This window comes from Zonotrichia leucophrys, chromosome 11 (assembly GCF_028769735.1).
Source record: "Zonotrichia leucophrys gambelii isolate GWCS_2022_RI chromosome 11, RI_Zleu_2.0, whole genome shotgun sequence".
In the NCBI taxonomy this organism is placed as follows: Eukaryota; Metazoa; Chordata; class Aves; order Passeriformes; family Passerellidae; genus Zonotrichia; species Zonotrichia leucophrys.
In genome coordinates, this window is record NC_088181.1 from 657,042 (window position 1) to 680,116 (window position 23,075).

General features: G+C 45.7%; 1 protein-coding gene across 1 annotated transcript in view; it reads right to left on the reverse strand.

The window, feature by feature from the left end:
• The window catches only part of ZFHX3 (zinc finger homeobox 3), a 384,977-nt gene that overhangs the window by 309,880 nt on the left and 52,022 nt on the right, over positions 1-23,075 (reverse strand). The window contains exon 2 of the mRNA XM_064723577.1: positions 1,816-1,920. The gene's annotated coding sequence lies outside the window, so the exon portion shown is untranslated. The remainder of the gene's footprint in view (positions 1-1,815; positions 1,921-23,075) is intronic.

A 23,075-nucleotide genomic window follows, 5' to 3' on the forward strand; every position in this document is an offset into this window, starting at 1 on the left:
ACAAACAAAAGAGAGAGAAAAAAGCACCAAAGCAGGATTTATGAAAGTGTTCTCAATTTCTTCAGACACTGTGTTGTCCTTTCTAAAGAACCTGATGGCATAATATAAAAACTATTTCTCTTCCACTATTGTTTTCAATAAAAACATTAAAAATCCTGACCATCGGCAATTTAAAAACACAACAAAATCCTCTGATAAGAGACTTAAATATGCAAAGACTACCAAGAAAGGGTGCTGAAAGGGCACTTCTAGAACATCTACAAAACTAAAATGCAAAAGTATGTGCAGTCACCTGTGCACACATTCCTTAAACTCTCCCAACTCCACTTGCAGCCTGGCACAGGTGTATCAAACTCCATTGCCAGGAAATGCAGATGTTTGACTAAGCAGGGTGATGCTGCTCTGGATCCCCGTGTGTCTGTTAGAACTGAAACCACCTTAATTCTGCCTGCAGGAGCCGCAGCATGAGATGCAGGAGGACACTAAGCCGGAACCAGAGCCTGTTCTGTCTCACTGCTGCCCTGCAGCTCCTGCTGGGTCTCGGCCACACAAACCCATCCTTCCCCAAACCCTGCACTCCTGGCCTTTCAGCTCTTACTCCACTCCAGCTCCTAAACCCACTCCACCTCTCAAACAAACCACTGGGCTCCTGATCTTCAATCCCATCCTTCAAGTTTTAAGATTCTCACTTTAGGACAGTTCAAAGCATCCTCACCAGCACCCTCACAGCCACGTGGCATTCTGTAAAGTAGTGCTGCTCAGGCTCAGAAACCCACACAAACCTAGGAAACTGCCTCAGGATATGTATTGATGCACCATCTTGAAAGTTTTTTCTAATGAATTTTATTGCTGTGAAAGACTTCTGCCTTTCAAAAGTAGAAGAGTTTTATAAAAAAAATTAAAAGTTGGCATTTCTGAAATACTATTAGAAAATCTTGAACAACCTGGTCTAGGGGAAGGTATTCCCATGGCAGGGGGTGGAACGAGATGATTTTTGAGGTTCCTCCCAAGCCAAAGCACCCTGTGAGTCTCTGAAATAGGCTCTGCAGCAGCGATTTCACAGACATCAATGGCTCTGCTCGCCCTGTGCATCAGACAGGAATTTTTCATTTCATACATCATTTAAAACTCACTGCAGTGATTCCACAAACCTGTCTACAAGCACCTTCTTCTCTCCCAGCCCCCTCCAATTCAGGGCATTTTGGCCAAAAGTGAACACACAAGCAGACTGCCATAACTCTGACAACAGAGAAGCAAAGCAGCACTTAACACCAGATAACGAAGAGAAAGATCTCGTTCTCTCAAATAATACTGCATCTTCTATTTGAATACTTCAAAATAAAATTACACTGACTCCACCATCAGCAAACTTACCCCAAACATCCCCCAGCGAGCAACTAGCATTAGCACACAGGCATTTCAGTATTTTTAAACACAGATTTGCATTTATATCACATTTTCAGAAATCCCTCTCCCAGGACACTGTAAGAGTGTGGACAAAACCTTCTCTTCCCAAAACCACTTGTTCAGACCTCTGTATTCTGGAGCCATTCACACAGACAGATCATTGACTGCTGCAGCTGCCCAGATAAAATAATAAGATCACAATTATTGCTACATTTATTCATTCTGGAATAGGCCTTCAATGCTCAAATATAGAGATAAGTTCTGAAAATACAGAATGCCATAATCTACATGCAAAGACTTCAACTCACACTGCAGCCACAATTCACAAATCTCCAGACTAAGAGCTGAAAATCAGACAGCTTTCACCTAAAACTCAGTGTGGAAATCCAGAGAGAGAGGGTTACTCACCATTTCTGAAGGACTTCTGGACTGTAGCATCTATCACAGGACACTCACTGCCTGGGTGTTAGCTCAGTAATTCCTCTTCTTGTTCAGGATAAATCCAGAAAGTAGCTGGCACAAAGAAATGGAAAACACACATTTAGCTGGGGTTGGAAGTGAACAAACAGAATTTTGTCTTGTCCACATGACTAACAAAAAATCTTCCATAACATCCTTCTTTTCAGTCAACACCAAAACATTTCTGTAAGCACTGGGAAAAAAACTTTGATTTAAAGTAAATTAAAAGACAAGGTACATTGATTACCTGAATATTCCTAATACTTTTAACATGCTGCAACACATGTGAGTTTCAAAACGTGGTAAGTCCTAGCACTCAAATGTTCTTGAGCCAGGAGAATGTCTGTGCGTAGCACAGCATGGGAACACAAGGAATGTTATAAAATCTAAGACCACTCAATGACAGTTTCTGGAAAGCTTCCCAAATTACTTGTCCCCACTAACCACCCACACAATGAGAGATTCTACTAACCACGAATAACCACAACGGGTTCTCTAGCTGCATTTGGGCAGGCAGTGTGTGAGGGTGCCAGGGCAGCGTGCGAGGGTGCCAGGGCAGTGTGGGAAGGTGCCAGGGCAGCGCAGGGAGGTGCCAGGGCAGTGTGTGAGGGTGCCAGGGCAGCGCGTGAGGGTGCCAGGGCAGTGTGCGAAGGTGCCAAGGCAGTGTGCGAAGGCACCAGGGCAGCGCTTGAGGGTGCCAGGGCAGCGTGTGAGGGTGCCAGGGCAGCACAGGGAGGTGCCAGAGCAGTGTGTGAGGGTGCCAGGGCAGTGTGCGAAGGCGCCAGGGCAACGCAGTGTGTGAGGGTGCCAGCCTGTGTTCCCAGCTCAGGACCTGCAGAGGCAGAGCCCGGCCAGGGCAGAGAGCCCCGAGGGCGCCTCCAGCCCTGCAGAGGCAGAACAGGGAGCAGCCTCTGCTGCACAATCCCTGCACAGCTCCCTCAGGCTCTGCTGCACCCTCAGCCACAGGCTCCCCACCCTTACACACCACAAAGTAAAGATCCATAGCTCTAAACTGTTCCACTTCATCATGAACTTCTCAACTCACCAATCAATACAGTATTGAGCAATAAACAACAAGCCAGAAATATTCTTGAACAGTAAACCAAGCCCACCCTTTTTCAGAATTGTGAATTGTGCAGCTCACACGTTTTCCAACATAAGTTCAGGAAATAAAAATCTCATTAAAGCTTTAGCCAAAATTTCTAATTCATCAAAGGACCATGTTTTGAATACCAATGAATTTCATGAAAAAGAAGCGCTTTTTTGTCTTGTCTGCATGTCTGTAAAATCTCTCTCAGGTTACAAAACCAAATCTGATGACACTGAAAAGTCTTTCAGGAACAAAGACAGACGAGTAAAACAACCACCAGATCTCTTTAATTCCATGCAAAAGTGTCAACAGCAAAATCACTGCATCTCTGCCATAGCAGAATATTAAATAGTTCATTAATATCCATTTTCCCTTCTTCTCTTTTCAGAGGCTACTAAAATTGTTTCTGTTTGATTTTACACGAGTGAAACTCCTCCCAAATGAAACAGGTACAAGGATCTTGAAAGAACACTCAAGTGCACATCACTCAAGCCCTTGGCAGGCCCTATCTCTGCGAAACAACAATAGCATCCCACTAATAACAATGACTTGCTTAACTATTCATTTTGGTAAATAATGGAACTGAAAATTATCTAGTGATGGATTTACACTTTTACAATGCATCTCGGGGATGAAAATGAATAGGGACAGAGAAATTATGTGTGTTACAATGGCTGACACCACAACTTGAGATCCAGCCTCGCTCCACAGAACAACACCAGCTGAAAATGTGGCACTGCAGTTTGGGGCATTTTACCTTTGTCTAGTTCTACTGTGAGACATCCTATCTATATTATTTGTATTACAGAAGCGCTTACAGATGCCAATTAAAACCCAACACAGCTGCAGTAGGCAGAAATAGTATGAAAACTACAATAGGTGTCACAGCCATTTTAATTCCAACCACAATAAATCGCCCATTGCTCAGATATGCCTTCTTTTATCAGTTACCACAGAATTTAACACACTATATGTTATGAGGGAGCACTAACAGAATGGCCTAGGCAGCCTTTCTTGTTTAAAAATCATACTAATATTTCCAGTGGAGGCCCAGAGGGAGAAAGCCTGGTGACACAAGGCTCACTCTCCATCACCTCCTCGAGAAGCACATGGAACTCCAAGACCATGTGGACCATCAGGTGCAAAACCAGAACATTTGGAGGCAGGAAGCTGACAAAGGCAACAACTCTTCTGGAAGCGTTTCTAAATGAGAAACGCTAAGTTTCTCTTTAAAAAGTTAGAGATTACTTTGTGTTTAAGTTAACAAATGGCAAGTGTTTACCTGTGACTATTAGTTCTCTCCTAGGGAGTTTATTATAAACAGTATTTCAAACACAGGACTTTAAGAGACAATGTATAAATATTTTAAATGGTAAAATATAGGTGCTGGCTTTTTTTTGTACTATGTCCAGAAAATTTGCACAAACACATCAAATTCTCCACCTAGGGAATTTACTTTATTGTTAAGTTTGCATTTAAAACAAATGTACATGACCTATTTTGGGGCTAATATAACTAAAAGGAGCCTATTTGTTGTTTATTATTTATAGAAGATTCACTTCAGATTAGGCCTCTTGCGGACGTGTGTATCTGTGTGGCATCACAAAGCATCTCCAGATCTCCCCAGCACTAAAACACACGAGGAAATGACAAGTTAGGATGTATCCAGTACACAGAGTGTTTTATAAAAGCCAAGATTAAAAGCTGGTTTTTCCCTCCTCAGAAAGGCCACATGAAAGAGCTGCTACCCTGGGTAATGCATTGACCTTCTGGGGCTGATAATGACAAGTTCAAGTTCCTGGAGTTGGGCAAGATGTGGAACTAAAGTAAGTGCACTCAAGCAACGAGTCCATCTGCTCTGTTAGAATCCCACTCACAAACCAGCCCGTGCAAAGAAAGAGGAAAACAGTTTAATTTCTTTTATTTATATAACCCAGGAGTTTTTCTACACCATCAGCATGGCTCAAAACTGCTTTCTTAGAGGCTTCAATCTAAGGCACTGATTGTTTCTTTCCATTTTAATAGAAAACTTGAAATTATTTCATATAAAAGGTGTCAAATTTATGAAAACAGAGATGCAAAATTGCCACTCATGTCTAAAATTTTGCATTTTCAGCTTTTTCTTGTAAACAGAAAAAGAGTAAAACACAGTAAAATCATATCTATTCTGTAAGAGAGAAAACACCTCTTTTAAAGCTTCTAGAAAATCAGAAATGCATTTTTATACAACAACTAAGGAAACCCAGAGCTGACCCAAAGGCGCTGCTCTGGCAGTCATTGGTGCTGTGGTTCTGTGGGTCCCAGTGCCTGGAGCTCTGGGGGCAGAGTGAAACCAAAACTCGCCCAGGACGCTGCAGGCGGGACTGAGGCACAGCAAAGCAGCTCCGGAGCTGCAGCCCCTGCACGCTGGCACTGCTAAGGGCGCACCAGAGCATGTGCTGCTGCTGCTACCCACACGCAACTCACTGCGTGGTAGCACATGCTGCAGTTTCAAATATTTATATTTCAAATTACACTGAGATATTACAACCTTTACATCTTTGTTTAAGTTATTTAAGACAAAAAAATAAAGGCTAAAACAAATGCTATGACTCCAGTTGGTGTAAATCAACATGTACATCATCAGGTTTTAATCATCAGCTCATGCCAAATGGTTTACATTGAAAGATTCCTGCCAGGACAGGCTGTGAGCGCAAAGGGAATAAAATCGTTCCAAAATAAATTCCCTTTTAAATTTTGCTCTAAAACAGTATTTCTAATTTCTTTCTCCTCACCCCCAATTCAATCTCATCTCAGAAACATTAATTTATTTAGAAAGAGAAATTAATCACAGGCATCTCTGAAGTCCTGGGTGATTCCAGTCCAGTCAATTTTTGCAGATTTTTGCCTCTCCTTAGAAAACACAGTGATATTAAATACAAAACCCCACACATTGAAAGAACACTAACACTTCTGGAACAAGATCTCGAACTGAAGTTAAGAAATTGCTATAATTAAACTTGTCCAGGAAGACAGATTAAGGTCAAATATGTCTATTAATTTTGGGTATCCAGTCTAAGCCACCTTAGACTTGATGTTTTTCCTTTGAAGCAGAGCGTTTCCCAGCATTTAACTGGTTGCTGACTGGTTTCCCCGGGGTGTTTTCCAGCCCCAGGCGGCAGAGCGGGCCCGGGCAGGAGCGCTGCGGTCCTTGGGGCGCTCCCGGCCCGGCTGTTCCCGGGCGCAGCCCCGGCCCGGCTGCCCGCAGCATTCCCTCCCTGCTCCATCCCGCAGCATTCCCTCCCTGCTCCATCCCGCAGCATTCACTCCCTGCTCCATCCCGCAGCATTCCCTCCCTGCTCCATCCCGCAGCCCTCGCTGCTCCATCCGCAGCATTCCCTCCCTGCTCCATCCCGCAGCATTCCCTCCCTGCTCCATCCCGCAGCAGCCCCTGCTCCTCCCGCAGCATTCCCTCCCTGCTCCATCCCGCAGCATTCAGTCCCTGCTCCATCCCGCAGCATTCCCTCCCTGCTCCATCCCGCAGCATTCCCTCCCTGCTCCATCCCGCAGCATTCCCTCCTCTGCTCCATCCCGCAGCATTCACTCCTGCTCCATCCCGCAGCATTCCCTCCCTGCTCCATCCCGCAGCATTCCCTCCCTGCTCCATCCCGCAGCATTCACTCCCTGCTCCATCCCGCAGCATTCCCTCCCTGCTCCATCCCGCAGCATTCCCTCCCTGCTCCTCCCGCAGCATTCCCTCCCTGCTCCATCCCGCAGCATTCCCTCCCTGCTCCATCCCGCAGCAGCCCCTGCTCCTCCCGCAGCATTCCCTCCCTGCTCCATCCCGCAGCATTCCCTCCCTGCCCCATCCCGCAGCATTCCCTCCCTGCTCCATCCCGCAGCATTCCCTCCCTGCTCCATCCCGCAGCATTCCCTCCCTGCTCCATCCCGCAGCATTCACTCCCTGCCCCATCCCGCAGCATTCAGCCTGCATCCGCAGCATTTCGCTCTGCTTCCCCGCGCTTTTCCCGCCCAGCGCGCAGCATCCCTCCCTGCTCCATCCGCAGCATTCCCCCTGCTCCTTCCCGCGCATTCCCCCTGCCCATCCCGCAGGCATTCACTCCCTGCTCCATCCCGCAGCATTCACTCCCTGCTCCATCCCGCAGCATTCATTCACTCCCTGCTCCATCCCGCAGCATTCCTCCCTGCTCCATCCCGCAGCATTCCCCCTGCCCATCCCGCAGCATTCCTCCCTGCTCCTCCCCAGCATTCCCTCCCTGCTCCATCCCGCAGCATTCCCTCCCTGCTCCATCCCGCAGCATTCCTCCCTGCTCCATCCCGCAGCATCCCTCCCTGCTCCATCCCGCAGCATTCCTCCTGCTCCATCCGCAGCATTCCCTCCCTGCCCATCGCAGCATTGCCCCTGCTCCATCCCGCAGCATTCCCTCCCTGCTCCATCCCGCAGCATCCTCCGCTCTCCGCAGCATCCCCCCTGCTCCCGCAGCCCCCTCGCACCCGACGTGGTTCTCTCCCCGGCCCCCTCACGGAGCCCTCGCGGGGCTCTGAGAGCGCCGGGCCCCGACAGCGGCACCGGAACGGCCTCGGCTGGCGGCGACAGCCAAGGGAGTCAAAATTCAGTCACAGGCAATGGTCTGGATGGGTCTCAAAGCACACTCCATCCCATCCCATGCCACGGCAGGGACACCTAGCACTGCCCCAGGCTGCTCCAGCCCCAGCGTCCAGCCTGGCCTTGGGCACTGCCAGGGATGCTCTGGGCACCTGTGCCAGGGCCTGCCCACCCTGCCAGGGAAGGATCCCTTCCCTCTCTCCCATCCATCGCTCTCCCCCGGCAGCGGGAGCCATCCCTGCAGGCCCCGCCAGCAGGGACACGAGGCTGCGGAGCCACGAGCGCTGAAGGGACAGCGGCAGCTCCCGGCGGAGGGGCCCGGCCCGGGCCGCGCTCAGCGCTGAGCCGGGGAACGACCCCGCACACCGCAGTGTCCCTGAGAGGGCAGCGACCCCCGTGCCGGGCAGGGACCCCTGTGCGGGCAGGGACCCCCGTGCCGGGCAGGGACCCCCGTGCCGCTCCGTCCCGGGGCTGGGCAGGGACCCCCGTGCCGCTCCGTCCCGCCCCGGTGCCGCGCTCGGGGCCGTGGGGACGCCCCGCTCTCCTCTGGTTCTCATCGCGACCTTCTCGCTTTGAACAAAGGCGCCGCTCCCGCATCCCGCGCCCCACACAAAGGAGCCAAACGCGGCACCGCCACCGAGGGCAGCCAGGGGTTAAAAACCGAGCTCGCAAACAAATGTTTCCATAATCAACACTTACCGCAAGCAATGCTCACAAAACTACGAGAAAAAGAATAATTTTCTGCAAATAGCAGAAATAGGTTTTCTTCTTCAGGGTAAAATATCCCTTTTTTCAAGTATGTCTTAACCTTTTCTATTTCAGGTTAGCTTGGAAAACAGAAAGGGCTACCTTGAGTTTTATTTTTAATTTGACATATTAAAAAATGAAATACCCCTCTGAAAATCCTAGAGCCTGTGGCATAACTTCTTCATTTAGATAAATTCTAAAGTAGCTGTTATTTACCCAGAAACCAAAGAACAATCTGTGTTATTAAGATTTTTTTCTAATGCATAACATTATTTGTTAACATTCCTAAATGTTCATTATAGGAACACACAGCCTTTAAAAAGCTGATTGTTTTTTCATTAAATTTGGATACTTGGGAGGATTCTGTGCGCCAGTTAAATAAACAGCTATCTGGCTAATTTTCAAGTGAATGTTTCAAATCCAAATAGTATCAATCAGGACAAAGGCAGGTGCTCCCTGTCTCAGCCCCTCGGGGAGCCCACCCTTCCCCTGCTGGACCTGCAGGGAGCTCCTGAGTTCTCAGCAACTCTCTCAGACGGAAAGCAAAAGAATTTTGTTGGTTCAGAATCTTTCCTTCTTTTGAAGTTCCATATCCGGTATTTTTAAGTCACACCCTCCTTCCCCCATCTTTCTGTGACATAGAAAATGTCACACTTTGTCCAGACACAATTTCAACAATTTCATTGATATCAGAGGGTGCTTATTAGGACATTTATTTCAATCAGATACTTATCTGCATTCAAAGTTACTGCAAAAAAATTAAGTACCAGAAGATTAATACAGTGCCTTAATCTGAGTAAACTAGTAAACTCCAGGAGCTGATCTTGAAACTCATGCTCTGAGTTTACCTGTTGACTTTCTATTCTACAACCATACACAAAAATAAAAAAAAAAAAAAAAGATATTTTTACAGCCTGAGCCAGACTGTTCCTACCATTTGTAGGAACAACTGCTGAGTTTACACAAGAAAATAGTATTTAAAAACAATGTCTGAGCCTACATCCCTTCCTTAAAGTAATTTTTAATGCAAATGAGTCCTTCCTAACCGAGATGTGGTTTAAGCCAAGCCAGAGCTGCTGGCCACCGTGCAAACCAGTCCAGCAGAGTTTCACCGCCAGAGGAGATCGGGTCAGAGATGGCTCCTGGTGTCAGATCAGTCACTGACTGCCTCAATTACCTTTGGCAAACCATTTAACCTTTCTGTATTAATGGTTTCCTGCCAGTAGAATAGTTCTTCATCATGGTCAGGAGGAGTTTAGCCCATTAATTAATAAAAATAACTATAAAAATACTCTTTTTTTAAATCCAGGAGCTATCTGTTCTGCAGAATAATGCTGAAACTCCAAACTCCTTTGCACATTAGGTAGAAATGAGCTATTTGTAGGTAAGTGGGTGCTATTTCAGAGCAGATTTTCAGCATCCACACTCTAATGGCTTCACAAATTATGAAGAACAAGGCTCGGGGTTTTCTTGCAGCTCGTGACTAACAACAACAACAAGAACAACAACAACCAGCAGTTTGTCCCGAACTAACAACCTGCATGGTTTAGAGCACCTCCCTGAGTTTTAATGAGCTAAATGAGTTCAAAAGGTATCTGTTGTGAAAATGGCCTTGTTTCAGTCCAAACCCACTTTGGTGCCTGGGGAACAGCCCTGGCAGAGGGAGCCTGGCAGGGCACCAGGGACAGCTCGCGGCTCCGCTGCAGCGTCCTGCCAGGGACCGCTGCAATACAGCCTACTCCAGAATCATTTTTCTTTTTATTATTTCATTAAGTTGTATCTCACTAAAGTTCCTCCTAGGATCTCTCTACAGCACCAAATTTTTCATTGAGAAAACTATAAATCATAGGCCTAAATTACAATTTAATTATAAACGCCTTCCCTTCTAATGCTGCCTGGGACCTTTTACCCTCCTACATAATTCTAAAAAATGACCCCTGTCATAATTTCCTTCACTAGAATAATATGCAGAGATCTAATCCTGAATCCTGCTGTCTTATAATTTAATATAAGAGGTAATTATTATTCAAAAGATAATGTTGCAGATATTGAAAATATTCTGAAGTTTAAGTCTAAAAAAAACCTTCCCTTGGTATGTAAAATCCTCTTATTTGACTCTTGCAAGAAAGGAAATAAATAAAAAGGTTTTAAGACGATGCAAAATGTTAGGAATATTATTTGTAGCTGAGATTTGTCAACTATAATTTCTATAACCCTTGAACTACAGAGAAAACACTCACATGCAGCAAAAGCAGGAAGGCACCAGACCATTTATTATTGATCTCTGCTTTTTGCCATAGGTTAGACAGACAGCTCTGGACTGCTGATATCCAGCTGAAAAATACAGCTCAGGTGGCTCCACATTTTGGAACACAAGGAAATCTAAGGAGACCCAAAGTCAAAAGAAACCCAAATCAAACAAACAAAACCCACCATCATGAAACCACCTTCTTACAGCTCAAATTTTATTTCAAATTGATCACATCAAAGGCACAGTTACATTTATCCAAAACACTCCTGTGAAGAAATTAAATTATAATAAAACCTTAAGGAATTCGTTTTCCTGGTACATTTTAGTACTAGGAATTAGTACATTTTTCCCTAAGTCAGAAAAGCAAGGAGTAACACCATTATGTCAGTTCATCTTGCACAGGAGACGTGGATTTAATCTCAGCCCAGGAACACGGCTGTTACTGCCTGGCTGTTCCCTCTACATAGGAAGGCTTTGACCTTAAAGCCCTTTTTTCTAAAACTGGGATTCATCAATAAAAATGTGTTTTCTTTCAAGTTAACTCTTAGGGTATGCAGGAAAATCTACCACAGAGGGGAACTGAGTGCAGCTGGAGCAGGAAAAGGTGAGGACAAACATACGGAGAGAGAATTAACAGAAATAATTCAAGTATAGTAGAGTAAAATTCACAAAACTGGAATGTTTTCCCTGCTTCAAATTCAGGGAGCAAGCCCCATTTTTTCAGGTAAATGAGATATCAAATGAGCTTTATTGCTTCTAACCATATCCAGCTCCATCAGTGAGAACAAATAAAATCCCCTAACTGACAGATTCAACATCCTGAAGAGGGAGAGGCCAGGGAGGTTATCAGAAAATGGGGTTCACAAGAGGTAATTATAGCCTGTGCTCACCCTGCTTAGGTGAGGCAGAACATCACGATACAGCTCCATAAAAATCAAACTATATAATGCAGAGGCACCAGTTTACTGCTCTCTTTGGTTTTGCTTTGGGAGCACTTCATTTAAGACATAATAAATTGAAGGTTTTTTCTTCCTGTCCCTCCATAAATCCAGGGACAGTGCAAATGAGGAGGTGCTCATTATGGACAAAGGAAAGGGGCTCCCCAGACAGTGACACGAGCTGGGAGCACTGAAGCTCTCATTAAAGGGAGCCCTGTGCTTTTTTGTAATAAGGAATATTACTTAACAACACTCCAAGCATGGTTCACTTCATACTGCTGAAGTGAGCTTTTGGGGGGCAGTGAAGGGGAAAAGAGGGAGCATCCACAGTGCCACATAAAAACATAGAAACAGAGATGGAGTTTTGCCTGTAACAAATTAATAATAAGTAAGGAAGTGTCACTGACTGCCTGTAACTGAATGGCTTCATGCAACACACGGATTCAAGGATCCTAGGGGGATTCGTGGAAGGTGTTGGACTTTACTCCTAAATAAACAAACAAAACCAGGCTGCAGAGATGCAGGTAGAAAATTTCAGTTCTCAAGGCACGAGGATTACAAAAGGTTTGAAGCCACCACCAGGGCAATTGGCCAAGAAACCACTACTATTAACACATTACATTCTTTGTGCACATGACCAACTTTCCCTAAGAAGATCCTGAGGTTGTCCCTACAGAATTGAATTCTGGTTTTGCCAAACCATCACTCCCACCTGTCAGATTACTTTCAGTTGTGCAGCTATCACTGGATGCAGTCACTAGCTCAGCTTTCTGTTGTCCGAAAGCTCAGTAAATATATTTCCTACTCTGTGATTCAGCTCATTAAAGCAAACACTGCTGTGACCCAGGGTCAGGGCAGACCCCTGCCAAAACTCAGTGTATACCTCCTTACATTCTGACAGTCATAAGTTTGCTCTAAAAATGATTCTTCAACCTGTTCTACACCACTCATCTCAACCAAATTTCCTGAGCTTGCTAATAAATAAAGTTGTGTGAGGAGTGTCAAAAACCTCCCTGAACTGGAGATCTACAACAGCAAGTGCTCCTTCCCTGCCCACACCTGTTACTCTGCTATAAAAGTTATTGTGTTGCTCAGACAATATTTTATCTGTCAAGTCTGTGTTTGTTATTCATTCCCTTGTCATCTTCCAAGTGCTCACAAATAGTTTGGCTGCTTTTCCCAGAGTTTCAGCAGGAACTGGAGGTTACCTGACTGCTCTGTAACTCCTGTCTAAAGTCAGGACACTGAGCTGTCTTCCAGCATTTCACCTTCCCTGCACAAGTCTTCAAAACAAGCCACTTCTAGTTCTGAGTTTATTTTGGCTCTACATATTCTTTTAATGAGTTTTGAAACCAACAGTTCTGACAATAGCTCTCTTGGACACTTCAAGCTGTTTCTTCTCTCTCCAGGACTCAGATCTCACCCCTTTGGCAAGGGCATTAATTATGGTAACTGCTGTCCCATGGGCAGCTTCAAAAGAGAAGATACAGAAACTTTCGGCTGTCTCAAAGCTCTCTTTGCTCTCCACTGAATGGTGATCATACACTTCTCTTTATTTTTCCATTCCTCATGCTCTTAGCAGCCTTATTCTTACTATTTTGACCCATCTTGCATTTTATTTGATGATTGGCCTCTCCATTTTATTTGATGATTTGCTCTGCACATAAGTATTTTTATACTTATGCCAGTTTGCAGGGTGGTTCCTTACACCTGGCATCCATCCTCTGCACTAGAATAGTTTGCATTTGATAAAAAGTTCCCATTTATGTAATTATTCAGATTTCGGGTCTGAATAATTCCCAATAATTGCCACATTAGGTGTCCAACACTGTCACTGGTTATTCTTAGTTTTAATTGCCTGCTAAACTCAAAACTTGCTGCCCTTTTGCCTGTGATGGCCCAAGCACTTTTGGCTTGGCCTTCTGCCTTCCTTTGGCACACCTGCTCTACGTTCCAGCAAGTGTTTAAGTTTTTTACTCTACTGGTATATGGGCGGCTAACAATATTGTCACTTTTTCCCTGTCTGTAACTGGAGGCCACAACAAAGAGAAAAATCAAGGCCAAGCTTGCAGTCATTGCTGCTGGCAGCACTCACTCACGGTCAAGAACATGCATTCCTCCAAGTTTGCAGCAGTACTTTTGCAAATGGAAGCCAGCCCCAGCACATTGTCTCTCCCGTTTAATAGGCTGCCCTAAGAGCACGTTGGCTCAGTCCCCATCAAACACGGGTAATTGACAGCTCTCCACCCCCAGCATCCCCACTCCGAGAGGGCCCTTTCCCCAGGAGCCGCCTCAGCCAACCTCAAACACTTTATTACTGCTCAATTTGGGTCTGCTGCCCACTCTAAGTGGCAGTGCTGAGGGTCTCTAACTCTCTCTTGTCTGGCTAATCAATATAAGCAGTCACTTCCACGGCGTTTCCCTGCTACTCAGCAAGAAGGACGAGAGAGTGCCACGGGTTGTAAATAGCAGAACAGCCTCAGTGCTACATCACAAAGTTAAACTTAACCTGCTTTTATTTTGGACTTTTGGGCTTCTTTTGGGATTTTCTCTGTTTTGATTCTTTCCAGGCAGAGCAAAGCACTGCACTTGGTTTTATGCCATTCCCACTAAGAGCCTCCTCGGTGGGGAGGATCACAGTTACCCTCCCAGGAACAAAACTTCTCTGGGAGCAGCACGTGGCTGGACACAGCACCAAGAAATTCCATAAAGTGCCAACCACAGCTTTACAGTCACCGCGTTATGGGTATGAGAAAGTCAGGATTAAACAATTATTGCCTGGAACTAAGGCAGTAAAATTTGTTTATGAGGTAAATTTTAACAAGAAACAAACAGTTAGTGTTGTTTATAAGCAAACTCAAGCCGTAAAATGCAGGGAATGCTTTGTAAATGCCCGTCCATGGGCCAGGTGAGGTCCTGGAGGGAAGCTCCCTGCTGCTTGCAGCTGGCTCTCACACACACAGTGTGACCAGCTCCAGGTGACATCAGAGCCAGTGGCTGTGCCCAAGGATGGCAGGGACAAAACCTCCACTTGCTGCTGAAGGTGCTTCTTCTCACAGGTCTTCCCTTCCACTGCACGGAACGAGCTCCCTGTCCTGTCCGTACCCAAAACAGCCACAATGACCACTCACAGTATTCTGGTGGTGTTTAGGTTGGAGAAGGCTTCTGAGCTGCTTGAGTCCAACCATTAATGCACCGCTGCCAAGGCCACTGCTAAACCATCACCTTGCCAAGAGATGGAAGGGCAGTCTGTGACCCAGCAGCAAGCAAGCCAAGCAGAGTCTGCTCGAGGTCCCTCTGGCATAGAGCAGAGTGCTTGGATCCAGTCCTAAATTCAGTACACACTGGTTTCCCACTGCCACCTTGGTTAAGAGCAATTGCCCATATTTTTACTGAGCACTGCAATGTGGTCTGTTTTAATGAAATTATTTCCTCAGGGTGAGCCCCAGGAGGACTCAGGGTTCCCCTGCAGTGCAGCCTGACCACACCAGTAACACCAGCACTGCAACGAGGAGCAGCCTCCCCAAGCTGACTCCAGCAGCAATGGAGCATCCACACTTCCACAGCCCAGCCCAGCATGGCCCAGGGATGCTGCAGATGTGAAAAGTAAAGACCAGCCCCTGAAAAGCCAGAGCCAAAGGCTGCTGGGGAACAGCAGGGACACAGATGTAGGGCCAGAGCAGTCCCTGCACCTGGCTGCACAGCACAGCCACCCTTCCACCTCCACGGCCACCCAGTGAGCGCACACTGCCTGGGCACTACGCAGGAATGTACTACTTTCATTAAAACCCTCTTGGCATACTTTGAGGAAGGAAGTCCACCTTTGCTGATCCCACTTTACTCTTCCACAACAAGAAAGAAAGAAAGAAAAAACCCGGGGAGGGGGGGGAATGTAACATTATTCTTTTTACTGCACGCACACACGAAAAAAATCTTTAAAAGTGAGTATCTGCCTACTGCAAAGTATTGAGGTGAAAAGGGAGGTGTTATCATCCCCGTTCCCCCAGGATCTCTTAGAATGTGTGTGTTTCTGTGGTGGTTGGCTTGTGGTTTCGTTGTTCACTACAGTTTCCCAGAGCCCTATATTTTACTGAAACATAAGTACAGGCCCACCAATTTGCTGACAAGCTGATCTATTGGCTCTAGGACACTGAGGGGAATTATGCTCCTGCCGCCCTGATGCTCTCCTTTGTTTAGAAAAAGAAGAGAGAAAGAGAGAGAGTGAAAAAAAAATCCTCAATCGTTTAGTACAAGTCATTTTACATGCTGGGATAATGAAGTATAAAAATGCCTTCAAAGGACTGATTTCCTACTTTTAACTCACTACCAGCCGAGCTCTTTGTGAGGCCCTCTGGAACATGCATTCCCAGCCCCACTCAAACAAAAGAGCTGCGAATTCATTAAACTATTTAATTATGCCTTTTTATTTTTCTCCATTAGCAAGCCCTGCCAGTACAAAGTAAATAAAGCCACCATGGTCTTTCCCCAGCAGACACACTGACTGTTTTTATTCTTTATTCAGTTTACAATATAAAGGGCTATTTTTCCCCCCTCCTCCTATTCTTGGCGAGTTTCCTAATACAAGCCCTACAAACAGAAGCATCCAACTGTACATGCGACGCATGGAAGCCGGGAGCAGCACTCAGCATTGCGAGCACATACCCCAGACAGCTTTCAAAGTAGCAGCAGCCAACGGCAGCCTAGCAGCACTTTGCAGCCAACGCGGAAAAGATATTAGCTTTTTTTTTATACTCTAGTAAATTTGCTTTTTACATCTATTTCTTTTCAGAAGGGCTTGTTATTGAGCTTACTGTCCACAAATTCCATTGATCTCAGGCTGTGACTCAATCCATATGCTCACGCTTTGACACCAGCACAGCAAGCAAGCGATACAAATCCTGTTCAGGCTACAAACTTATTGATTTTATAGATTTCCCCCAAAGTTGTGATAATGATATATCATTGTTAAATTTGGTAGAACAAACTGCTTTCCCAATCTGTCAATGCGAGCATGAAAACCAATTCACAGCCTTGTTTAGAAGGCTTTCCCTTCAGAAGAATAACTACTGCTGGCGGAGGCAGATCACCAACACCCCGCCGCTGGCAGCGGGGTGATGGATGTCACCTTTCCAGTTGCCCTTTCCTGACCCACAGCCCGCTGCGTTCCCAGACTTGCCTCCTGGTTATGAGAACCACCCTTATTTTTCAGAAGCCTTTCTCAAATTCATTATTTAAAACTTGCAGTAGATGTAAACCGTAATAATAGCTTTTAAACATATTTCCTTTAAATATTTTAGATGCATTAAGATGACACGAGAATTATTGATTTTAGCAAATCACTTTTGCTTGTTCTGTTCCTGGGCTCAGATAAATGGCAAAGCCGTGCTTTTCCCTTCCATGAGAGGGAGACAGAACACTGGCTTAAAGAGGAGTGGCCTCACTCCCTGCTCCACCATAATTCCTCAACCTCCCAACAGTGGGAATGGCGGAACGTGTTCCTTCACAGACTGGCCTGCCAAACCCACTCGGGCGTTTTCCTCATGGCATCCCACTGCCAAAGCAGAAACCTGATCTGCCACATCTCCCAACCAGCAAGCACAGGGGGCCGTGCCAGAGGCATTAGGAAGACGAAACTCAAGCCGTTTCTCAGGTTCTGAGAACGCGACATGAGAAGCTCATCAGTCCTTCTGCGCTTATCACAGGACAGAAAGGCTCTCACCAGCACCACGTCTGCAGGGTGCAGGAGATGGACACAAACTGTAAACAGCTGTTGTGTTTTTAACAAACCATGAAATAGCTCCAACAAAACCGTTTGCTGGAATGACAATGTCAGCTTTCATTCCCACATTCTCCTCCAGCTCTGAAGCAACTATTAGGCCTCCAGAAGGACACCTAGAAATTATGAACAAAACACTTGCCAAAGAAACTGAAATTAATAAAAAGGCAAGACTTACTAATTTAAAAAAATAAATTTAGGAAATCCATGCAAATAAATAGTTTCTCTTGAAAACCTTCTCTTTTCCATCCCAACCTTTCCATCTGTTATTTATCCATCTTCACCCAACATCCATCTCTTAGCACTGGTAAAGCAGCTTAACTCCTCCGACATGATGTCACAGTTCAACATGCCCCACACCGTGAGAGCCTCACTGTGCTCTCCCCAGCCCTGCTGGTGATCCGTGCCCACATCTGGCAACACAGCGCCGAGCATTTCACCGTGTTCCTGGGACAACAGCTCGGAGACACATTTGGAAGGGCTCAACATCTCCCACCAGTGCCTATCCTTTCACTTCTGATTTAATTCAAGGTGATAGGTGCTGAACTCTTTTACCTACCATGGCTTTTTCTGAACTTGCTGAATGTCCTTTCCAAATATGTCTTTGCAAAAAGTCTTTCTGAACTTCAGGGCACTCGAAATTCAAGCACCTGCCTGCGGTTTCTCTTCTTTGTCTTCCAACTCTGATAAGAAACAACAACTCTGATATACTTCTTATTCATCTGTGGTATTTTTACTGTTTCCTCACTGAAACAGCAATGTCAGGCTAAGAGAAAGGTGACAGAACAGCACAAATTCAGATATTTTATTATCATGTCACTGAAGAGCTGTGTTTCATGCTTCTCTTTCAGAGCACAAAGGGTCTCTCAAGAACACACTGTCTATTTGCTGGGCAGAGGAGCTTCTATCAGTAACAGAATCAGCATTCAGCTGTTGCTGTTGGAAGAAACGAAGACCTTAACCCAGGAAGTGTCATCATGAACTCACTGGTGTGATGGGAGAACTGAGACTTGGTGAAAGTGTAGGGCTTGCCAAAGGCCTCACAGGAAACCAGTGGTAAGGTGGTGCCAGAGTTGGAGACCCTCACCCACTGTATATTACACCTGTTTTGGATCATGTCAGCTCATGTCTTCTTCAAGAAAAGAGATTCACAAAGGGAATATTCTCTCATATCCCTCATTATTCCTTGTTTACTGGACAAATAATGACTTTACTCCAGCCAATCCCTGCAGTAGTACAGTCATCACAGGCTCCTCCTACATGGTTCCTGATGACCCTCCATACCACTTGATATTGAATTTGTATGACCCCCACAATAGGAGAAACCCGTTCTTGGTGTTCCCACTCAGGGTAACAGAACATGGGGGAGGATTAACATTGTGGTTCCAGATGACGACAGAAGGGAACTGCTGTCTCAGAAAAAATTAAGTCTGAATGTGTAACAGGAATCTAAAGACATCCAAAGAGTACAAGTACTTCCAAAATTATCTTAATTCCTTCCTTGCTCTGTGCCAAAGCAATCTGTTTGGACAAGCCACAGAATCTCTGCCTTCAATTTACACTTCTGGAAAAATAAGTCTTTCCTTTCTCGCATCCCTCTCTTTCTCACTTTCCACCCCCCAAAAAAAAGGGAGAGAAAAGGGGAAAAAAAGCCCTTCCTGATAATTGCACTGGTCCAAATGTGCAGGGCTTTCATACAGAATGATGGCTTCCCTTGTCTCCTGCATTTGTTCATCTCCTTTGGGAGGAGCAATTTACAGAAAGCATTATCGATTTTTGCCATAATAGGTACAGAGATGCCTCACTGTCCCCGCTCAGCCAGCTCACTCTCTGCATCACAACTGTCAGGCCAGTTTGTGAAGACCGTCATTATTTTTTTTCAAGTAAATCCATCACAGGAGTGGGGGAAAAGTGATGAAAATAAAATTATTTTCACCTTGCCATAAAAAAGAATGGCCGTGTTCCCTAACAGAAATAAGTGCAAATGCTGTCAACTAAGAGAGCGGAAGGGAAATTCAAAGCAAATAAAAGTGGGCTGGGGGGAGGACGGGAAGGGGGGTGCGAGGAGCCATGGCAGGAGCTAATTTACTTTGAACACATTCTGGAATTTTCCTGTTAAAGCCGCTATTTACAACTCTTCCAGTTGTTCTTCATGTTCTCATTTCTCAGGAAGTGCTGAAATCTATACTTTGTACAGATATTTACTTTGGCTTTTAGTGTGTAGAGGAGATTGCGGGTTTGGGGATGCAGTTATTAAATATTATTGGTCTGGGGGATGAAATGTGCCGTGAAAGCTCCCTGTGAATGCAGACCACCCACCCGCCCCAGGATTACCACTGCTCTCGCTCCTTTGTGCAGGGCTGGGGGCTTCTCCCACTCCCCATTCTCTGGGGCAGGCTGAGGCCACCAAACTCATTCTGTCCCTGATCAGCATGTGAATGTTGTGGGACACTTACTTCAAATATTTCTGAAGCTAAAAAAGCCTTTTAGAAATCACATCTAAAAACAAACAATTCCCCCCTGCCCCTCGCCTGCATTACTGACTCTCCGACAAGCCCTTTGGTATTCATCCCTCCTCCTTGATTAGTTTTTGCTGTACCCTTCATGTTGGTCACTTATCTCACATCTTGAAGGTCACACTCTGTACGCCCCTATTCCACCAGCCCTGGCTTGCTTTTTATTCCTGAAGACAGCCTTGTTTTGGGCTCAGAAGGTTTAATCCAAGAATTGGCTCTGGATCTAATTCCCAGATCCTCAGTTCATTAGCCATGAAAAGTGATAGCTGCTTAAGATTTTTATGAGCCATTGTTCCAAAGCGGGCCACAGAAACGGCACAATTACCCAGTGCAGTGCACAAAGCCCTGGCTGCCTCTGGCACTGACACGAGGAGCTCGATAGCAATCAAACAGCTTAATGAAAAGCAGCAAGTTTGCTCTTGGTAAGGAGTGAGGGATCTGTGAAGTTTGTTTCCACGTGGTGCTTTCTGTAAGGACACTTGTTAGGACAAAATTTAAATCACCCTACCCCATCCTTCAGGAGCATTGGTGCTAAAGGAGACACAACTTGGCTTTTTGACCCTTCTACACAAGCACTTGTGAACATCACAGAATCCTTTGGGTTGAGAAAGGATTTCAAATCATTAAGCCCAGCTGTTTCCCCAGCACTGCCAGGGTCACCACTAACCCATGTCCCCAAGTGCCACATCCACACAGCTGTTAAATCCCTCCAGAAATGGGCACTCCACCACTGGCAGCCTCTGTCAATGCCTGCTCATCCTTTTCATAAAGAAACTCTGCCAGATGTCCAACCTGAACCTCCCCAGCACAGCTTAAGGCTGATTCCTCTTGTCCTGTCCCTTATTCCCTGGGAGCAGGGAGGAACCCAGAGAACAACTAGACTTCCTATTACCTCCAGCATTTAAAGCTTATCTGTCCTGTCCCTCTGGAGTCTGAAGCACATTTACACATTAATATTGAAACTTGAATTCATTGCAAAGGGATGTCCCTGTGCCTGCATCTGCCCCCCCGTTCCCGTAGGACAGCCCCTGGGTCTCCAGCACATCCCAGCGGGCTGCAAACCGAGCCAGCTGCCCCGGCAGAGGGAAGGTCCCTGCCCTGACACTGCCACCCAGAGAACCAGCAGCAGGCCAGCTGAAATCCACACCTCAGCTAACTCCAGAGCCACTTCCCCATGTGAGCCCTTCAGGAGTGAGGGCAAGCAGCAGAGCCTTGGCACCTTGTGTCCTTGGACCCACACTCATCACAGCAACAGCTTTGTGCTCTGCAGGTATTTCTGGTCCATTTCTCACTAGACATGTTTATATAAAAACCCCCTAGATATTAAGAAAATGAAACATAAAGCAATAGCTGGGTCATCCTAGCTACACATGTATGAACATGAGATGATGCTGCTGCTCTCAGTAAACAGCCAGCACCTTTCATGGTGGAGCTGGGCTGCAATGATCCTTGTGGGCCCTTCCAGCTCAAGATACTCCATGAATCTGTGATTTCATGGGAAGAAAGGGAGAGCTGGCAGAGCAGCAGTGATGGGGACAGCAGGCACAGACAGGCTGGCAGTGCTGCACTCTCCCTTTGGAGCTCCACCACCTCCAGACCCCACAGTGACACCCCACCCACGGGCTTTGTATCTGCCTCAGGTATCTATGGGAATTAAAATCCTGGCTTCTCACTAGAAAGCAAAAAATAAACTTTGTCATACAGATCAAACATATCAGGACAGTTTTGCTAGTTTATTAATTGTATCTCACACTCTCTGCTGTGCAAACAACAGGGCAATCCTGTCAATGAATTCCCATCCTAGGGGAAACATTAGTTGAAATTAGTTTAGTTTGTTCCTTTGCTCTAAAGAGTGCATGTGAGATTGTAATTGTTTCTAACTCTCTGCTCACTCTGCCCACACTGAGGGCCGTGTCAGGGCAGGTGGCCACCTCCTGGCTCTGTCATTTAGCCAATATTGAGCTGCACTTCATTCCTACATATGTTGAGACACAGCCATCCCCATCCGGAACAGATGTACCCACACATACACACATATGTGGCTGCTGGTTAATGCAACAAGCACAGTAAAAACAGGAGGACTGGGAAAATTTGGAAAACAGCCTGCAGAAAAACAGCTTTCATTTAACTTTTTAATTTTAAACTATATTAAATTAACCATGATCACAGGAGGGGTAAGTGCTAAAACCAGACGAGTTCAAGGGTTTGACGCCAATGTTTACATTTGGGAACAAATGGGATTTCACTGCGGACATGGAACACATGCAGGCCCACCCCTCTTCCTTCCAGCTGGAGCATTAAGTGTGGCTTTGCCTTGAAAAATCACAAGAGACATGGCAACTTCATACTCAAAGATTCCCTCCCCATGTGTAAACATGGTCAAGCCCATTGACTTTAGTGACAAAACAGCTATTTGCCAAATTTTTGTGATCCCGCGTCATTGCAGATACTAATAATTGTATAGCAGTACTCATGTCAAATTCTCCATGTTCACTGAGCTCTCATCAGTTCTAACTGGAGGGGCAAAGGGAGGGACAATGTCCAATTCCAAAGACACACTCACATGAGTGGCTGACAGGGATCTTACCTGAGGTGATCCACCTGCACCAGTGCTTGCTTTGGCCAGACAGTATTTGCTGGCATCTCCCAAGGCTTTTCTTTTTCCTTTTTTTTGTTAAGAGACAGAGAAATTAACTTCTCACATGTCCCTCTACACTCCCTGGGTTTGTCACTGCTGGCAATCCAACTGTCGTCAAACCTGTATTTTAACAACTTTGTTTCTTTTCATGTTTTGTTAAGTCTGGCAGTGTCATGTCAGACAGTTCTCACCTACACTTCAAGCATACTGTTACCATTAAACAAATAAAATATAAAGAGAAATTAGCAGAACTGCTCATCTTAGAGATAAATAGAACTGAGTATCTAATTTGAATGGATATTTAAGTGAGCAAATAGGGTGAGTGATGTGCTCTCCTTGCAGATAAAAGCACATGCATCAAATTTCCATGGGTTTGGTGGCCCACGGAGTAGAAGTTGGAAGGAAGAAAGAAATACCTCTGGTTTTTGGGTGGAATTAAACTAGGAAGGGAGTACATAAGAAAGTGGGTTATTTGTGGAAAAACACTAGGGCAGAAATTGAGTCTGCTGTGCTGCTTTGTGCTCAGCCCCTGGCTGTCCAGCTGGTAACCAGATCATGTGGAACACAGGCCTCCGAAAGGTGGAAAAAGATCTGAAATATGAAGCACTGCTGTTTTACTGCTAATTCAATAGGGAAAAAACCCTATA